This window comes from Poecile atricapillus, chromosome 12, assembly GCF_030490865.1.
Source record: "Poecile atricapillus isolate bPoeAtr1 chromosome 12, bPoeAtr1.hap1, whole genome shotgun sequence".
In the NCBI taxonomy this organism is placed as follows: Eukaryota; Metazoa; Chordata; class Aves; order Passeriformes; family Paridae; genus Poecile; species Poecile atricapillus.
In genome coordinates, this window is record NC_081260.1 from 10,987,920 (window position 1) to 11,009,635 (window position 21,716).

The window sequence follows — 21,716 nt, forward strand, 5'->3', positions numbered from 1 at the left end:
AAATGTTATGTAAAGAGCACTATATTCTCCTTAATTCCACAGAAACTGAGCTAGGAATGTTTCAGTGACATGTCAGCTTCTTTCTTTCCTTTATTGAGTTGCTCCAGGCTGTAATTAATGCCACTGTAGGGACTCAGTCATTACCTTTAACCAGTGGAGTCTCAGCAGCCATTCTCCTTTTGAGCCTCAAAATCAACCTCAATAAAGCAAATCAGGGATCTACAGCAATCAGAGGTCAAAATCCCACCACATTTAGTGAAACTTGACTATATTGTAAGAAATAGTTTGTCTAAATTCACCTCCAGAGCAAGATTAAAACAACACAATCAAAAATCCTACCACTTCTAATATTACAGCTATCTCACACCAAACTCTTTCAGAAAGGAGGAAAAAGAATGTATACATGCATACACATTTCCCCACTGTTACAATCAGGAGCTTTTAAAGACAATGAGCTTACTTGGTCAGGAAAACAGCATATTAAGCTAGTACAATATTTAGTATTCATTATAGACAAAAACATCCCTCAGCAGATATGTGCAGTTTAGGGATATATGGCTACACTAAATGGCATTTAACTTTTTCCTGCCACCCTGAAATCAAATGACTCTCCATTATCATCAAATCAAAAAGAGTCCAGAAACTTCCAACACCATGTTTTCTTCATAAAAATAACACTTTTATGCAAAAAAACTGTGCATTTGCAACATTACCCATGCTAACATCCAACAGCAGGATATCCACAAGGGCCTGTAAGCTAAAATGGTTCCACAAAACACTTATAACTGGCCTTCTCCCCCAGCAGGCTAACAAAGAAGTAGCAAAGTCCCAGAGGCTTGTGTAAGTGACTAAACAAAGAACTTTTTTTAAAAAGGCTTAAAGAGAATTTTTTTCTTTCAGAACTTTCCAGACAATTTCTGAAGTTAGCAATGACCAAGAAATAAGTAAGTGCCTGTGGTGTGATAAAAGCCAGGTTTGAAGGCACAGCAAGGTGGAATAGAAGGTGCCCAATTTGAGCATTAACCCACTGGGAACCCCCAGTTTATATCCTTCTGTCACTGGTGGTGTCACCTGGAGGAGACAAGAGCTCTGTGCAGCAGTGGCCCAGGCCTGGGACAGCAGCAGCTCTGCACCTTGCAGAGCACTAAGCAGATAAATACATTGGACACTGTGAAGGAATTAAATACAGTGTCCATGGGGCACAGGAATCCTGTGCAAGGATGGATGCTGGAACAGGAGGTGGTGTTTCATGAGGCAGCCTTCCATACTGAAGTCAGAAGTCAAAAGACAGCTGAAGCCACAGTTCACAATATTTACCTTTTTTTAACCTTTTTATTGTGCCCACACTGAGCCATTCCCACACAAGCTTCTTAGCATGCAAAGGTTGCAGCAGAGAGGAGTTTGTCCCAAAAGTTTAGGGAGGTATGCTGGATGATGAAAATGTAGCTCATTGCAAGTTGTATTCCAGCTCTAAAAAAAGTATTCACAGCCCCCAGGTGCCAGAAGGGAAAGTTTGCACTGGACTTTCAGGTACTTAACAATAGGCATGAACCCTTCCAGCACAGCTCACAGACACAGTTCCCCATGGCTTCTGGGTGCCCTTGTTTCTCAAAGCCCAGTAATAGTTGTCATTTACAAACCAAAATACTGCTAGACACTGTTCATCTGTCTTGAACAGTGTCTGTGACATGAAACTGTTGATTTAAGTGGTTGTATCTGAAGAAGTGACAACATTTTGCCTCATTTTCCTTCCCTAAATTCAGTAACAAAGTCAAGGCACCAGTCACATAAACCCTGCTCTTACTATTTAAAAACACACCAATAACATTGTTCTGTAAAAGAAGACTTTCTCCAAACTGCACGTCCAGTAAACAGCATCTTCATTTTTTGCCCAGTGGTAAAACAACTGCCTTGGAGAAGGCCCTGAATACAGATCAAACTAAGGGAGCTGCGTGCAGGTCTCACATATGAGCTGTAGCAGGAGGAGGAGGACTGGCTGAACAGACACTCAGTAAACACCACACTGCAAACTCCTTCCACTCCCCAGCACAGGCAGGGTTGAAAAGAAAAAGCTCACCATCAAAAAATACAATCTCGACAAATTAGTCTTCTACTTTAGCACCTGCTAATGACAGAGAATCAACAAAGCTGCTCTCAGTTGCCACATGTGACCTGAGGTCTGGGGATGGCTTCCAAGGACTAAGGATGGATATGATTGTTACATGAAAAAAATATTTATTTATTTCTTCTCTGCAGCTTCATGGTGAACTCCTAGATTCAAACCCCACTTACCGGCAAAAATAAATACACCAAAACTTTTAAACTCTAAAAAAAAATTCTCAAGCTGAAAACTGAAGGGACAATCCATTAGGATAGTTGTTTAGGATTTTCACTTTGGTATGGAACAAAGCTCTCATATCTCAGGACAGTGTAAAACAATTCTACACTTCTGTTCAGCCTCCAGAACTGCAGTTACTCACAGTGCTTGTGCTGGAGACTGGCACTGCAGGCTGCCTCTCTCAAGGCCAAGCCCCCAACAAACCATTCCCCATGCTCTATTGCCAAAAACTGGTTGTTATGGCTGGCAATAAAGCAGAGAGTTTCTGGAGAGAATTACTGTGCTGGTAACCTGGTGAGTTCATAACTCCTGCTCTCACACAAATGTTGATTAACAGTTCAGTCGTGCCCAAACTGGCCTGGTCTGCCTGCCCATCAGCCTGATTATATCAGCATTTGTTCTCTTTCATGACAGAAGCCATTGGAATATTAATGTGCTCTGACACATACCATATCTATTGCCAGTACAAATTCAGAGGAAAACAGGTAATATTATCACTCTTTGGAAATAAATGGATGGTGAGACAACACTTGCAATATCTGAGCAAAACGCTTTCCTGTACAGAACTTCTCATTTTATATTATTCCAAATATGACTGTATAACAGAAGGTGCAAACCTCAATCTGTTTTAATTAACAGTTACAGGGTTTTATAATGGGCATACCACATTTGGGATGACTATTCTTCAAAAAAAGCACTTTAGTAGGAAAGTGTTATTGAACTAATGGAAAGAATGACTATCCCTAAGGATTACTGCGAGCAAGTCTAATAATATTATATCAAATATACATCCAACACAGCAAGAAAAAAGCCTGAAGTACCTAGTAGCAAGCCACAAGAAATTGCGAAGTTTGTCTGCAGGGTGAAACCAACACATTATTTCTGAAATTAACATTCTTTTAATAAAAATCTGCATCATATCTCTGAAGTTATCCACTAGCTTAACTTTTAAAGTTATTGTTCCAGCCTTTTAGAAAGGTGGTGAGATTGTATGTATTTCAAGAGTACTTGTCCAGGCTTAGCCAAGACAAAAATGTTATGTAAGGTCAAGTCAGCACTGATTTGCATCATACTGTCCTGCTTACCAGGGAGTTGACCCAGCAACATAAGTCAGGTTACAGCTGTATTTCAAGCCTGTCCCTATCACTTGATAAGGACAAACCGTCCTTGGGATTCAGAGAGAATAATTCCAGAAGCAAGTTCTTCTCCCCAACAAGATCTTCAGGATGAGGATAACACAAACAAATGCACAATTTTTTACTGCAGATAAACTACCTGAAACAAGCATCTATTGAGCTACCCAGAGGGCAGAGGTGCCTGGAAGAGAATGGTTTGAATAGACAGCCTGCCTGCCACTCTTACTGTCACCTGCTCAGGATGAAGCCCTTCCCTACAGAAGCAGCTAAGCACTGGCACAATGTGCCAAAACATTTGAGTGTACTTGTTGCGACAGTACCTGAACACAAAAGGAAAAGAGGATAACAAGTCCAGAGGCTCTTCTGCCTGCCTTTGGGACTGGTTATATCCAGCAGATGATTGCAAAAGTCAAAATGCTTGTAATTAAAAATAACTACCTGTGGACACTCCACTAGTGTCTGTCACAGATTTTCATTCAGTGTTCTCCCAATACAAACTGCAAAAGGTTGAAGCCATTCTGAAGACTCGCACTGCCTTTTGTCCATGGATTTTCTGTGGAGGAGAACCTGACAACCATTAAGCATCCCAATGTCCCCACAAGGCAAGCCCATCACTACCAGGGAATACAGCAGGAAAGCTATGAAGCCCTGAAAAGCTCTCAAACTAAAAACTCCTTCCTAGGAATTCACACCACACAACTCACTTGTAGACCCATCATCACCTTTTGCTGTGTAACAGAGCCAAATTTAGCCCTGATTTTAAGTGTGTATATAGCTTCCAGAAAGCATATAAACCTTAAAACGGGATTCCATCTTCCCTTTGCAACAAATAAGCTGAAAAGACCACTGGTTTTCCTTGATTTAATTCTTTAAAAAGTCTTATTCTCCTCTATGTCCTGTATGCTGGTTATCCTCTTGGTCCTTTTTGACTCTTCTAGATTTTCAGACAGGTGTTCCAGGGGCTGTCTTGGATGTACTGCAAAAGAACTAACTGGATACGAGAGATAATTACGCTGTCCTGTGAAAGCTTTTATTTTCACTTCCATTTCAGAAGCATCCAGAGGTGCAAACCTTGAGCACTCTCCTGCTACAGGAGCCCACAGAAGAGATAATTCTCTCCAGAAAAGCGCCCTCTGCTGACACTGAAAGCAGAAAATACAAGAATAGAAGCAGAAGCAGGGAGCAGAAATTGCCCACAGTCCTGACGATGTTCGTAGTAAAGGAAGGTTGGATCTTACACATTCCACTTGGGGGACACACTGTAAGATGAAGTGTTGCCTTTTGCCAAGCATCCTACTGCTAACCTTCACAATTCCTGAGGATGAGCCGTATTTCTAGGTGTGCTGAATACTTAGAATGCTGAAAAGCCTTTTTGAAGAAACATTGAGGAAGTTCTGCGCAACGAAACCTTCCACAGAGAAGCCTCAAAGTTGACATATTTTAAACAATAGATTGCGTACTGATAATCTTAATATATTCCATAGGATTATCTTCTGGACATTGAAAGAATTCCTACCTAAGAGAGATTCTTTGCCACCTGCTTTGGAGGGCTCAGGTAATATGCCTGCTCTGACGAGTAGAAAAGCACAATGGCAACAGACCTACTGAGTAAATAGACAGTATTAAAGACTAAATAACTGCATTATACACATTTCCCACTTCAGCTCAAATCTTGTTGGTCCCACTGACAAAAAGTCTCATTGGTCATCAGAGCGTATTAAATGGAACCCTAGATTGGATGAAACTGAACTATAGAATACAAAAGAAAACTAAACTAGAATATGTGCTGCAAGACAGTCCCATGATGCAAACAAAGATGCTCTAACCAAGGACAGTTTAGACACAATATTCAAAAATTCACTCTTACAGTTAAATGCTAATGTAGAGAGATCATTTGCTCTTCAGCAGCAAACACTTTCAAAATATGCAGCATATCTGCCCTTTGGACACCAATTCTTGTGAGAGGCAAAAAAAGTACAGAGATAATGGATTCCTGAGCCTCCAAGTTCTCCTGGTTTTTACTGGTTTTGACTCTCCTAACAAATTTCTTCTGAGTTGCAGCAACCGTAAGAATCCAGCAGATGAGATCCTGTTTCAGCTGAATCACAGCCATGGAGATTGTGCAAATGAAGGCCTAACCAGGGGTGATTGTAGGAGGCACTGAGTCACAACCAGCTCTCACAGATGATTCACACATGCAGAACAAATTCTTCAATGCAAACAGGATGCAATTAGTGTTTGGAATCAAGATATCTCTTCCAGCAATACAGTTAACTCAGTGGTGTTTTTGCAAAGGAAAAAGATCATTCCATTAGGTGCTGAAGTCCATGTGACCCTCAGGCTAAAATTAAATTTTAATTCAACATGGAAAATTGAACACATCCTTCCTACAGGGAACAGGATCTACAGTGGTCCAAAGCTTGGATATAGCCCAAAAAGTCTTCCCAGAGAGAGGACTTTTATCTTTTTCTCTTTGTTGTGAAGTATTTTCCCTGGGAGCTGCTCTGTACAGATCTCTAGGTCAGCTTTCAGTCGAAAGGTTCTGTCCTGGTGACAGAATCTTAGCCCAGGCAGAGTTCAGTGTCTGTGCACAGATACACTCACAGGACAAAGCCACTCCATTTAAATTATTGGCAATCAGTGGCATGGAAAGAGAACAGCCGCTGCACTGGGGCTTTCCCATGGTCCATTTCAAAAGACCTGCATCTGCTTTAGAAGTCCTTGAGCTGCCCATGTTTAGACAGCAAGACAAGACCCCTCAAGTGTATCCATTTGTCAAAGACAGAAATGTCCTTGTGCATCATAACCAGTCTGGTCAAAGGGCTGGTATGCTCCCCTCCACTGAAACCTGCTCTAAAGGATTGGAGGCCCCTTCATTTGTCAGTCCTTTGCTGTCTGATCACTGTGGTTCATGTGCCACCACTGCCCTTGGACAGCAACACCAGGGCTTTTGCTTTCACAGCCAGCAAAACAGGAGTTGTATAACTCTGCAAAGGCAACAGCCCTTACTAAGGAACTAAGCTTTAGCTGGTCCCCAGCTGGAGCCTTCCCCCTGCCTGATATTTATCTCCTAGATATATTTACAGGCACACATATCCCCCTCTTGGCCTCTGCAATACTATGCTAAGCAAACAAGCCAACCTCTTCTAGTCTCCTCTCATAAAGTAAACTCTCAGTTTTCCTTATCACACTAGCAAGCTTTCTTTGAACCAGTTTATTTTCCTTGGACACGGATCATCAAATTTGTACACAATATTCCAGAAGAAATCAATTCAGGTCCTTGTTAAGTAGCATTTTTGTTCCCCATTGGAAGCAACTTCCAACCTCAGTCTCCTACAGACACTCCATTCCCATTTTCTGCACTCCTGTCCCACAAATGCAAATCCCCCAGCCACCATTTCCATACCCAAAGCACAAGTCTCCAGAGAGCAAGTGAGGATCTCGGAAGGTATGACCAGCTGACATTCCCCACTCTGCAATAGTCAAGGATATTAGGACACATGATAAATTCCTGTTCCAGCTGGAATTTTGCAGTGTTTGAGAGCACAGTCTGGACAAATTTGGATACAGCTTCCCCAACTAGGAACCTTGATATAAAAATTGCAACCAGATTAATTTGGTTTTTTCTGCATTTCCTCCACACCAGGGATAGAAATACCAAGACAAGGTAAAGGACTTCCCTACCTGTCTCACCTATAGCATTTTCACAGTTTCTTATGGGGAACCAACACATTTCTTTCACAAGAAACCTTTCCTATGATTCTTTTTATTGGAATTCTTCATCTTTTTCAGTTACGACTAACAATATTAATGACCTGCTTAAATTTTAACTAGAATGTTGAAAAAAACACTGAAGTGAGTATGCAGCAACAAGCAAGGTTTTACTTCGGGTACTGGGCAGTCAGAGCATGTTGCATTCATGTCCTATTTACACCTTATTCCATTAATGGAAAGATTTCACTGGATGGATGCAGTTGCCTGGAAGCCTGGTATAAAATGCAGTGCCTGCTATCTTGATGAAAATCAGACACAGGAGCATCAGTTAACTGCATTTCACATTGTAATACACACAGCATACCTATTTTAGAAAGAATTGTTACATATATTTTAACCAGTAGCCTTCACATAACACAAGAATTCCTCTCCACAACTGATATTCTCAAAAACTTGATGATTTTAACTCACCTTCATTTCCAAAATATATTTTGGGTTTGGCAAAGGAGAATCTAATTAGAATGTTCAGTGGCCTTCAAATTGGACTTTTAAAAAAATCAGCACTTAATGGTATTATACAATAAAGGTACATATATTGTTCAGAAATGATCACATTCTACAGTTACAGCCTTCTGCTGTTAACAGGAGCCTCCTCTGAGCTTCAGTTATCCCACTAAGAAACATTACTTGAACTAAACAAGTCCTTGGTCAAAATACTATTTACAAACTCAAGAAATACTAAAAGCATGCAGAACTATTCTGTGCTTCTCATGAATACAAGTTAGCAATACAGTATGGCCACAACTCAAAAAAAACCTGAAACCCAGAGTTTCAAATCTATGCAGGTATTTACAATCCTGTAATTGAATTTGGAAGTATTTTGGTATGAAGATACAAGGTCACAGAGGGAATTTTGTTAAGAATGAGGAAAAACTGGATATTAAATCAAGCACTATTTCATTGAACTGTGCAAGACGTCTCTTTTCAGACACCAAGTCCCAATTTGGAAAGCACACTTCTCCCCTCGCAGTGAAAAGCCAGAACCAAATGTTGACTGAAACTCGGCACAACATTCAGTAGCGCTGTGCTAGTTAAACACTGACATCTACAGTCCTGTCTTGGGAAAAGAAGTAGGATCTGGAGTAGGATCCAAGAAACCCTTCACCCTGTACTCACACTCAGCAAGAAACCCTTCACCCTGTACTCACACTCAGCAAGAAACCCTTCACCCTGTACTCACACTCAGCAAGAAACCCTTCACCCTGGACTCACACTCAACAAGAAACCCTTCACCCTGTACTCACACTCAGGAAGAAACCCTTTACCCTGTACTCACACTCAGCAAGAAACCCTTCACCCTGGACTCACACTCAACAAGAAACCCTTCACCCTGGACTCACACTCAACAAGAAACCCTTCACCCTGGACTCACACTCAACAAGAAACCCTTCACCCTGGACTCACACTCAGCAAGAAACCCTTCACCCTGTACTCACACTCAACAAGAAACCCTTCACCCTGGACTCACACTCAGCAAGAAACCCTTCACCCTGTACTCACACTCAGCAAGAAACCCGTCACCCTGTACTCACACTCAACAAGAAACCCTTCACCCTGGACTCACACTCAGCAGGCAGCTCCCATTCACAACCACCTGGTGTGAAACTCACTGTGTAGGGTCACACTGTGACATCAGCCCTGCCACCACTGCTGGTTACGGTAACGGTGGAAGGACAGACAGGCACAACACCACATGCAGAAGGCAGGAAAAACACACAGAACTTAAAGCCAGGCCCATGGCTTGGTTTTTCAGTGCTTGAACTTCCATAATTTCAACTGATGGTACAAGAGCAGAGGAAACACCTTGCAGTTTCTGCTGCTCCAAATTTGGGGGGGGGGGGTTAATCATACTATTGATTAAACCAGTAATTGCAATTAAAAGGAAAAACGCCCAATTTGATAAATTATATAGTAACAGAGCCCCATACTGCCAACAGACCTGGATGAGAGGTACAAGTTTAATATTTCATGCTGAAAGAAAGAAAAAACAATATTCACAGCCAGATTGCATCTTTAAATTAGATAACTAACATTAACTCGACTTTGAATTTTCCTTAGGTAAGACCAAGTGCCTGGATCCACACAAATCCTTCCCAGATACATGTCTTTTGTTCTAACTGCTACAGAACAAGCTCTCATTTTTTTAAAATATCAAGGAAAAATAAAGCTCTAAGAGGTCCAGGGCAACAGTTATTCCCAGGCTCTGCATTTATCCCATGCCATATTTTCACTCCACTGTCAGCTCACCATTCCTTGCTTTGTCACTCCAGCACATCACTGGAAGGATCACAGAAGCATCTCAGAAATTCCATCCTGCTAAATTCTGATAGCTGACAAAGTTGTTTTAAATATCTTTAAAAGCCATAAAATAATGCTGGATGAAGGACTATTCTTGATGTGATCTTAACACATCATGTCAGAGGCTTTGCTATTTAGAGAAAGAAAAATTCCTAAGATGCTCCAGGATGCTCTGCAGGGATCACCACTCAATTGACCATTAGGTCAGGATTTGGGAGTGGGAGTAATTGATTGGGGGGTGGCATTTGTAGCTTGATCAAAGTCCATGACTTTGACCTTCATGTCTTATATCACAGCTAAATCTTCCTTCTCAATAGTTTTCTGAGTCTGTTTATTGTTTCTTAATTTCTTAACATTAACAAGGCCTCCTCCTATCCCCAGGTTTTTTGCCTGTCCAGCACTCCACAGACACCTCCCTTATCACTTCAAAAAGTATTCAAAGGAGCAGAAAGCACAAGTATCCTTTCAGATCATACAAAGAATGTGGGAATTGAATCAGCTGGGATAGATCATAACTTGGACCGGGTTTCTGACACAGAGGGAATAAATCTGAGGCCCTGGGAGGAAGGATACTGAAAGGATGGAAATTAGGATGCTACTGGGACCATTTAGTGATTTGACCTCTGCCCTCAGGTACCCCCATACATTGTTAAGTTCACCACACCCCCTGGTCTTTGGATGCAGCTCCTCAAACCATGCAGACCCAGCAAACATTAAAATCTATCTTTGGGCACTCCATCGTACCCGTTCTGATTTATTCTGCCACGTTCAACCCGGCCAAACCAGACAAGAGGTCTCAGAACTCCACTGCAACAAAAGAAGGCACAAAATTACTGACAAAAATTAATACTAACACCTCCATTTGATTGGAAGACTTGTATTGTCAAGCATCTCAGGATATGCCCAGCTACTTTCTGGGGTACTCCAAAAGCGCAGACTGCTGACATGCAGGACAGAGCACACTTGGAGGTGTTCACCTTGGCTATACACACACAGCAGCTGGCATTATCTGGCCCAGATATTTGCATCTCCTACCATTTGTCAGACAATGATTGCTGTAGCCTCTGTCTCAGCCTCTCCATATTCCTTCCTTGAGCACCCTCTTGGGGGTTACATGGTCAGACACAGCACACAGGAAAGCTGTTACCACTGGGAATGCTTTAGGGGAAACATTACATTTAATCCAAAAAACAAGTCCTAAGAAGGGTTACCAAGTAGGGTCTTGCTCAAGACACCTGCCTGAGAAATGTTCTCTACCCACACCTGACTTTAGAAACATGTAAATCCAGCACAAGGATCTGATCAGTTGTCAGGGTATCATCCCAGGAGGCAACATCAGCCACAACAGTGCAGCCAAACCTGCAACAGATATAACAAAAACATTTCCAGCCACCATAGTAACACATCACTATGATCTGCCAGCAAATGGTTAGCACTTCTGTCAAGACACAGCAGGATATTTCACATCATGCTGTTATTTTAAGAGTATTTATTAAATACAGAGCTCAACATCCATGACCAAAAAAAAAAAAAAAAAAGTACCTTTGCTACATGCTGTAGGATGTTTTTTATTGTTTTAAACAAAATGTTTCTATTGTTGTTTTACTGAAATTCCTGAAGATAAGAACACGGAGATTACTGGAGCTCTAAAGATGCCCAGGTCCCTCCCGTTCTCCCTGGAAAGCTGCCCAGGGCTGGTTGGTGGAGCTGCCAGCACAGCCCCCCAGTTCTGACCAACAGCCACACCTGCTAGAGGTCACCTCAACAAAAGCAGCCAAAACCGCCAAAACCTCCAAATTTTTGCTGACATTGGAATACCTGGTATTAAAAAAACATAATTATTTTTAACAGTGCCATAATAAAGCCTATTCTTTAATATATCCTCATCTATAGCTTCTCTATCTCAATTAAACAGTTTCAGTAAACCAGTAGCATAAAGGAAACTCATCTACTGGTTCTTATATTGTATATATATATATATGTATATCTTATACTGTATATTTAAGAGACCAAATCAGGCATATTTTAGAATAATACCCTCTATTACTTTTTTCACCATGACTGCTATATATAGTCAAAAGATATCTTTGAGGCTGCATTAATTTTTAGTTTCAATCAACCATGAGAACAAGAGGTTAATCCTGGGACACAGGGATTTGGGGTTTTTTTGCTAAGTTCTACAACTACAGCTCATAACATACAAACGACCTTATTAATACTCAAATTTTAAATAGAATTATAATATTATAAATAATCTTAGAACTGCAAAGGAAATGTTTCCAAAGGAGAACCAATACTGTATGCACCAAGGAAGATCCAGAGTACAGCATTATGCCAAGGCCTAGAGGATTGTGAGATCACTCACAAAATTAGCGCTGTCAACAGATTGGATTGAGAAAAGCAGAGAGTGAACTACTCTCTAAACAAACCAAGTTTCATTCCTCCCCAAATGCAAGCACCCTTCCCAGAAGTGTGACTCTGCAATACTGGCTTTTCCAGGAAGTTCTGGAAGCCTTGCAGCTCCCTGAGATGGGCTATCCTTTTTCCAGCCAGCTTCTACTGCCTCTTTCTTCTCATTTCCTTCCAGTAACAGCAATAGCTCTGGGCCTTTTAAATCATTCATCACAGACTCTCATCCATACACTGAGGTGGGAAATGCAGAAAAATGCAAAAAAGCAAAACACCCTCAAAGTAGTTTTGAGGGGATAAGAAAAACTGTTATCACAAATAATGTAGGATGCAGGGGAGTCAGCTTAGAAGCCATTACTCTCTGAGCAGGTCTCCAGATGTATGAGGAGGCCAGGCACATATGTTCAGTTCTTGACTGATGGAATTGGTATGCACAGCAAACCCACAAGACAAATTACAGGCAAAGTTCTAATTGCCCTGATTACACAGCTCTACAAGAAGCTTCCAACAAAATAACATGCAGCAGTTTTCTTTTATTTATTTCTGACACTGAAGAACATCATGGGCAATCCATTTTTTAAATCTCTCCTGAAGAAGCTATCAGCAGAAGCAAAGAGTAATAAAAACAGGAGATGAAAAAGCAGTGATCTAGTTGCTACCTTGAAGTATATCCTGTCTGCTTTAATGCTGCTATTTTGCTTTATTTATGAAGGTGTAGGTTTCCTAAAAATAGCATAACTGTTTTAATGAAAAAGTAGCAATTTATGATATTTCTTGATGACATAATGTAGCATGAAAATCTTTCTTGTGATATAAAGAAATGTTTTCTCTCACTAAATAGGCTTACAAAGCAGAGTGTGCAGAACAAATACTACCTCTAACTTGAATTTCTCCCACTACTTCTGACATAAATGTCAACTTATTGAATAGCTTATACTGAACTGTCAAAGTCTTTTCTACACTTACTTTTCCTTCCTCCACAAACAATTGAAGAGCAAGAAAACATATTAGCTACCTAAGCCAACATAAAGCCATATATTACAGAGGAGGAGAGGGGGAGAAAAAAGCACCTTCTAGAACTTCCAAAGATGAAATTCTCTCCCAGCTCTCTTCATGCTGTTGTGCAAAGGAGAGATGTGCAGGGCAGCAACACTTTCACCCTGATCCCACATGCGTCCAGCAAAGGCAGAACACAGTGTTATGCCTTGCACTGGAAGGAAACCCTTCCTCTACCACAAAGGCCTGTTCCATCTTTGGCTCACAAGGTGTCTGCATGAAGTAATTCATATGTGCACATGGACCAGAACAAGTACATAGAAAGCACTGACATCTTTAAATTTTCAAAACTATTATTCACATATCCCATTAGTGAGGTATCCTACAAATGGGAATGTATTGTCCTAAGAGTCTGTTTTGTCCTGCCACTTCAGAAGCTGATCAGTTCAAGTACTGACCACTCCTCTCACCAATAATAACAGGTGGATTTCTCCTTCTTTCAGGTATTTGTGATCTCTATATTGAATTATGTATCATACTTGCCAACAACATTACTTGACCTATGTAATCAGTCATCATTAAACACCATCACTTTTACCACTTTAACAGACTGACCAGTGGAACAGCCTGGCACATGCTAATCATTTGGAAGCAAATAAAAGGCTAAAAGAGGCCGTGATCAATATGCATATTATGACCCCAAATCAGCAAGCCAGATCTGGCACAGCCTGGCCTCCAAAAGGAGGAAGTCACCAGCGAGAGCACAGAAATCTATGTGGAAATTCCTGCTCCATTCCAGCTTCTGTGTGACTTGGAAAAATACATCTGGCTCATAGATGATTTTCCCAAATGGTACTTTGTACTTATTGCAGCTTTCAGGCAAGTCACTCACTCCCAAAGCCCATGGCAAGGAAACACAAGCTCCTTAGACATTTGTAAATCCACATGGGTATTAATCTGCATAAGGACATGAAAACAGCTAGTGCCTCACTTCCCTGTCTTGACTGACTCCTGCTGAAATGAGAGAGACTGAATCAGAAGCTCTGCTGGCATAAGTCTGGCACACATTTATTTGGCATAAACTTGGTCCAGCAGATTTGTTGTCTCAAAGTTTAAAATAAACTAAAAACAAAGCTGCAGAGTCAAAGCTTCATATTTCATTCTTGGAAGCCTGAGATAGTTCTGGAGAATAACTGTAAAAACTACAAATGGCAATAATACATTTTTAATAAAATTGCTGGTTTAAATCACTTGCTTTTAACATCTATTTTGCAAGTCTCAGAGGAAACCAAAAGCCATTTTGTGGCAGCTTCCTAATTTTTATATATTATGAAAAATCTCCAGCTATAAATATGTGTTATGAATGGAGTTTGATACTAAGGACAATAGCTGGAAAATAATGCCTGGGGGAATGAAACATGTACTGAGACTTTGATATAATGCTGACAGGAAGAGGCCCAATGCATTATTTCAGCATCAAGATAAATTTTCTGTCCTAAGGACAATATTTTACACAGTGATTGCTTGAAAAAAACCAGCAATATTTCTTTTATTACACTTGTCGGTATTTTTCCACACACACACACACATTGAAATTACTATAAATTCTATTTGCTCAGGGGAACATTATCCATTTCATTAATTTGAAATGTTATTCATTTGAATATTTTTTCTACTCTTCTGCCCAAGTTTTCCAGAAAAATCTGTGTATTGGGTTGTTTTAGCCAGTTAAGGTACATGGGGGAGAAAGAAGATGCTCTCAACACAGTTGTAGTGATCCTGACCTCCAAAGAGATGGACATACATTTCATGCACAGTACATGAAATCAATATTCTCCCCAACCACAGTCACGAATTCTGCATGTCATAAAGGTCCTGTGCAAATTTCCAGCTGCAAACATTGTGCAGCACACACTCAAGACACAAGCAGGAATTCTTGTCTTTCAAGAGACACTGGGGGAAAAAAATACATCCATACTCTTTTAGCACACCACCTCAGCAGTGCTGTGATTCCTCACAACATCAGGATGTGACATCACTAAAAGCAACTCACTCTGTGCCCCAGCAGGAAACCTTTCAGACACATGCAAGGAGTTCCTCCTGCAAGGCTGCACAGCTGAACAGCTGCAAGAGCAACTGCTTTTACACAAATTTCCAAATGCATGAGGCATTAAGGGAAGGCTGGTCAGCACAGGATTTCTGCCAAGAAAGCAAAGATCACACTGGAACACAGTGCCAACTGGACACTAGCTGTACCCTGCACACTCCAGCTGAACAGCAGAAGGCTGCTGGGCTCAACCCCATTCCCCTCTCACCCTTTCTCAGTTCAGGAGCTGCAGATAACCTTGGAAAGTTTTCCTCTTGTGATATTTCCATACATGAAGACTTTTCCTAACTGGCCCCTCTTCTAACTATAAACCCATTTTTTCCGATTCCCTCTCACTTACACTGAAGCATGCAGACATGAAGAACATACAGCAGGTCTAAGGGGCACTTTCAGAGCTACAGGTTCCTCTGAAATGAGGCTGGCAGGCTCTTTGGGAAGATACAAAGCTACACAGGCAGTGGCAGAGTCAGCTGTTGCTGTACAGCGCTGACTGCAGTAGGTTACTGTGCTGGCCAGGAGCAGGAGCACTAGAAAATTTATATTTGCCAATGTTTGTTGTAATTCTGACTGTATTCCAACCAGGAAGTACAAACTCCTTTGACTACATTTTTCGAAGTTGCTGCATCTTGAGTTTTAGTCACTGTCATCTGTGGGTCTTTTCCATTTCTGTCACCTGCAGAGTAATCTGTCTGTGGAGGCAGAAATGACAGCAACCCTGATAAATGTCACCAAAACTTTCCTGCTTCAATCCAGGAAGAAGTTCCCACACTCACTGTTGCTTGCAATGGCACAGTGGCCAATAAAGAAGATTGAGTACTTTCTGTGATCAAATTACAAAAAACAAAATCAACAGTAGCTGAAGGGAACACAGGAGATACAATATCTTGACTTTCATCAAACATCCACTACAATGCCTCACAAACTGCTTGAATCAAATTGGTTTGGACAGAAGCATTGTCAGATAGCTGGAAAGTTAACTGGAAATCATAAGCAGTGAGTGACACTGGGAAGCAGTGTTGTGAGCAAGAGTGGCATTTATAAGTGTTCTTCCACAAAGATTAACATTAGACTCCATTTTATATAACATTTCTACTGAAGCATCTGGAAAAACAAACAAGTAGCATATTAAATTTCTCAACAGTAACCACATAGAACAAACAGAAGTCAGTTTGATTTGAAAGTATGACCACACAACTACTTACAATGCAACAAAATCGTAATATTTTAACAAGCATGAAAACATTACAGCAAGAAAAATAGCACAAAAGCAGTAAAAGCAAGAGATGCCTCATCATTTGGCCAGCAGAGTAGCAGAACCATGACTAAGGCCATCTGTTTTCCAAATACACTGCCATTTTCCTGAGCAGAGTAGATCAGATCACAGTAGACTTGACAGCTATTTATGAGATCCACGAGTAACATCATTTGGTAATAATATCTGAAGACTAGACACCTCTTAGTAAAGCTGAAAAATTTTGAAGAAAGGTCTCAATGTTCATTACATGTTGGGAGATTTTACTTGTTAATTAGCAAGCAATTTTCCCTGAGCAGCAAGGAAGATGGAATGCAATAAAAGCTGACACTTGCCAACACTGGGCAAGAAACAGATGGTCCTGTGCTCAGTCAGAGATACCAAGCTATGGACTTGGTCTCTTGATGTGTAAACACTAGCCCCTTTCTTTTATTATTATTGCATTATATTAATCTGGAACTAAGGTTCCCATAATAGTCTAGACATCAGGCTCAAGATGGGTTTGATGCTCTCAAATTCACCTTCTGTCAAGTCTGTAGCTGAAACAAACAAATTTTCCTTTGATTTCTGTCTGCTGTCAACACACCTCAGGTCTTACACATATCAGAGAAATCTTCATTAACAGCCTATGATCTGTTTTGCACAGCCAGTCTCACAGCTGATTTAGATAAAACATACTAAATTTCAAGTCCTAATTCCTTTTATCAACCATAAGAAAACACTTCACACGATAAAATAACAAGTCTTACAGTTAATATTCAGTAGCACCTATGAAGTTTCAGATGTTAGAGAGATTCACACCTTCTGCAGTAATGTAAAACATCAAAATGTTGTGCAGCCTCTTCCTGGGAGGGTTTGGCTACTCAAGGCCTGCTCTGACCTGACACAGGGATCCCAGCAGCCAGATCTCAGGGTAAAAGCCACATGGGGAAAAGATAGAGGAGAGGTCTCACTCACCCTTGGTTTGGGATGTCATTTCTCTACCAGGCTCAGCATCACCCTTGGCTCCTCAGCTCACCTGGCCTTGCAGAGCAGTCTGACCTCACTGCATCCTGACATCTCACTTGTTTACCCACCACTGGGGTAGAGCACCTGGTATCCAAAGCAATTATCAGGAACTAAGTAACTTCCATTTGCTTGTACTAAACTACATCACTGCTAAAGCAAACCATTCCCAAACCTTGCTGTACAACCAGCCCTGACCCTCAGGTCACCCTCAGTAATTGAACACGGGCAGGAGAGAGTCAAAGCAATGAGGCTGAACAAAGAGAGCTATGGTGGATATTACTGTTAATATTCTGGGCATGTTACTTTCCTCACGCCTGTCCAACCCTCATCCTGACCCACTGGTGCTCTACACACCACAAAGCACCAGCCTAGTGACACTTTGCTCCCAAACCCATAAAAGCTGGAGTAGCCGAGGATCTCTTGCTCCCAAATTACAAGCCACACGATGCACAGAATGGTCTGTTCTCATAGGGGCTCTGCAAAGGAAAAGGGGAAGAGAAAAAAAAGAGGAAAAGGGGCCCTCAGACCAGTAGTGCTAAACTCCAGAGGTTGCTCACCAGGATGTATTTCAATGCCAGTTATGACTGTGCAGCTCACAAAGTGACATACTGGTCATGTGGATCACTTGCTTTGTTTTCCAGATGGGGGCACAGTGGATGTCAAGTCAACAAGAGCAGGAAACACATCCAGGCATGCTACACACAACAGGGTGAAAAATGTAAATCATCACCTACCACCCTATTCTATAAACACATCAAACTGGCTTAATTGAAAATCCCCAACATTGTGATCAACAGCACCACATCCAGCTGGTGTCACTGGTAACATTCCTGAGACAGATATTAGAGTCAATGCTATTTAAAGTCTTTTTTTAAAATGAACTAGACAACACTCTACACAAGTTTGCAAACAACACCAAATTAAGACCAGTGCTTGAAATTCTGTTCAGATATGTGCATGTTTGGTTGTTTCTTTTTTTTTGTTTTTCACCAGGCAGATGATCAAACATCAGAGCAGGGGACAGAGTGGGCAGGGAAGCTTTATCCTCAGAGACAGCTAAAACTCAACTGAATAGGCCCTGTGCTTTTGTATATTCTATAAGCAATATTAGTACAATGGGTAATGGAAGCCTGGACATCCAGAGCAGCATCCGATCTTCAGGCCTCCTTTTGGTTGAAGTATCTGGCTTCTGACACAAAGTAAATTAGATTTTACTCAACACTAAGCTGCAGTGAACAGACTGTCTAGTGGGTACAGACACCCTCAAACCACATTGCCTCTCCTTGACAGCAATCATTACAGTGGCACATTTTGTGTTCAGCAGCCACTTTCAGGGCAAGTTATGCAAACTACACAGATTGTTCTCAGAATGAGGTACAAACATTAAGTCAGCTACTTTATAGATTAAAAAGAAAAATAATGCAGTCCTGATGGTCAGCGTAAGTAATTACTTATCTAACCAAAAGCACATATTCCCCCCAGCTCTGGGTCCTGAGTGCTCTAGAGATTGCCTGCCCATGGGTTTTGTGAGCAGAGCAATTCTCAGCCTGCCATTCTTTGCCTACTCTAGCTCACGCTGCTGGGATAAATTGTTACCTGTAGATGCACTGAATCTGCAGAAATTAAAAAAAAAAATTTAAAAATTATAAAAATATAGAACCTCTACTTACGGTAATACTGCTAGAAAAGAGCAAAATCACAAAAGCATTCATTTTAACCATAGTGCAATGAGTAATGACAGAATAAATTACAATCGATGAAGTTATTGATGTCTGTCATTTAGGAATCTTCTTGCTCAGCAGTAGATGTTTTCCTCTTGTAGCTATTTGTGATGTGTGAGTGGAGCAGATATATTTGCAGCTGTATTTGGATAACATAGTTCACAACCATTCGGTATTCTACTGAGATTTGAAAGTTGTTGACCTTGCCAGCAAATAGCAATTACAAGTTCAGTAGGGTCTGACTGTCCTAAAGCCTTGCTTTTAGGAAGCCTTCAGCTTATTAACAATACCAGTTTTCAAAATGAATACAGAGGGATCTCCTTGCTTATTGGTACACAGCGGCATTATACGAACTGCAGCCTGAGACCCACAGAGCATTTTTCTGGCTAGTTGGCATTTTTCTTTATAATTGTGGTACTAATGATTCTATTAAGCAAATAATGTCGAGAAACGTTCAGGAAATTTATTCTGTGTAATGGACTGTTTCTCCTTAAGGATGAGGTTCTATGGAAATACAGACCATAAACCTTCCCTTCTAATAGAAAAATACTGTGCTTTGCAGGATATTAAGGCTTAAGCAGTTATCAGAAAAATAAGGCCCAACTAATTACAATGCTGTGTTCTTTCAGCACAACATTAAAATGCACTGATTCAAAATAAACGAAAGCTGAAGCCACAGAATATCACCACAGAATTTTGTGGTTCCCCTCATTTTGGTGGTGTTGTGCCTTGTGACAGAGCATGTGGCACCTGAAAAACACTCCCAGGGTCCCTACACAGCACACAAACCTTGGTGTCCTGCACAAGAGGAACCACAGCAGCCCATTCACTGAGCACAGAGCCCTTGCTGAGGCTTCAGCTGAAGCATAAACCAATTGTTGTAATGCACAGGGCCACCACTCACTACAGAGTCCAGAAGCAAAACAACTAAAAACCACAGCAGGAGGAACCTGGAAGGGACTAGTGGTGTTGTCTGTGATGTTCAGTGGTCTCATTCATTACAAGCCTGACTCCTGTGGTAAGTAATGGGAACTCCCAAGAGCACTACAGATCTCCTAAGGCCAGCAGTGGGAAGGGCAAAGAGTGCAGAAAGCCCATTTCTCCAAAGTGCTTTCTTTTTCAGGTGCAGACATGGACCTCTCTACATAAGTCAAAGGGTCTCACTAACTCCTTCAATGAAAATAAGCCTTTTTTGAAGCACCACTCCTTCCTTCCTGGTAGTTCTCTGAACACCTTTCCCTCAGCTATTGTTACAATTTTCTACTAACACACAAAAAGCTGTTGACCTGGCCAAAAAAGAGCAATTACAGAGTTACTGGGAACTTTAAGCTCTGCTATAAAGAAGCTCAACTAACCTTGTGATCAAGTACACAGAAAGTCATAGGTTCAGACTCCTCTTTGCCAGAGCAAAATCAAGCACACTCTTTCAAGGATGATGTTTTAGCAAAAGGCTGCTTGGGGCAAAGAAGAAAAAGCATTGCTTGCTCTCTTACAAACTGAGGCAGATCTAGTCCATGAGTAGTTAGACTGACCAGAGAGGAGCACAGTACTCTAGCAGAGGAAACAAACTTAGATTGCAGTTCTTCTTTCCTTCCTCCATTACTCCCTCAATTTATTTCTTTTCTATATATAGCTTAAGGTTCCAAATGTCTCCCTGTCCCAATGCACACAAATCCCAAAGTGAAAACATTGTACCCACTCTGACTTCTCTCAGCAGCTATAGGCTGCAAACCTTTTCCAAAGGGGATGTGGTTCAGCACTCAGAGCTCTCACCCACAAGCTGGATCAATTCATTAATATTAATCCTCCCTTAACACTATTTTCCCTTTCTACAGGCCCTAACAATCCCTCTGGTGCTGGAAAGTGCCGAGGCCCAGGCCCCAGTGGGCCACAGGCGTGAGCTCCCGGGGTTTGGCTGGGTGTTCAGTCCAGAGCAGGTTTAAACAGATCCAAGAAAAAAAAGGAAAAAAAGTCCAGGGAACTCCTCTGCCATTCAAATCCATTGAAAATGTGGCCAATTTATGAGCTGTATATGCAGGACCATTGTCTGGTTTTATTTCTTGAGGTACCCCTAGCAAAGCAAATGCTTGCAAAAAATGTTGACAGGCATGATTGGCAGTTTCTCCTATGTGTAAGGAGGCAAAAACTACACCTGAATAAAGTGTCTATAGATATATGGATGTTTTTAAATTCCCCAAAAGATGGATATTGGGTGATATCTGTCTGCCATAATTGCAGGCTTTGCAGCCCTTGTGGGTTGACAGCTCCTGTGGACATAGCAGGTTGCACAAGTTGACAACCAGGACAAGCACTTATAATGGCTTTTGCTTGATCTTTGGAAATATGAAACACTCGCATAAGTGCTTGTGCATTTTGACAAAAAAAAAGGCATGACTCAATTTTGCTTGTTCAAAAATGCTGGGCAAGGTACTTGCAACAGTCATTCTTAATTCATCTGCTCTTGCATTTCCTTCTGCTAAAAATCCTGGAAATGAAGAATGTGCCCTAATATGGGAAACAAAATACTTGTTAGTTCTCTGTTGTAAAATTTTATAAAGACATGTGAGATAATGACACAGGGTATCATTACTAACATCTTTTAAAACTGATCCTTCTGTTCTTCTAACCACATTAGCAACATAAGCAGAATCTCTAATTAAATTGGAAGGTTCCTGAA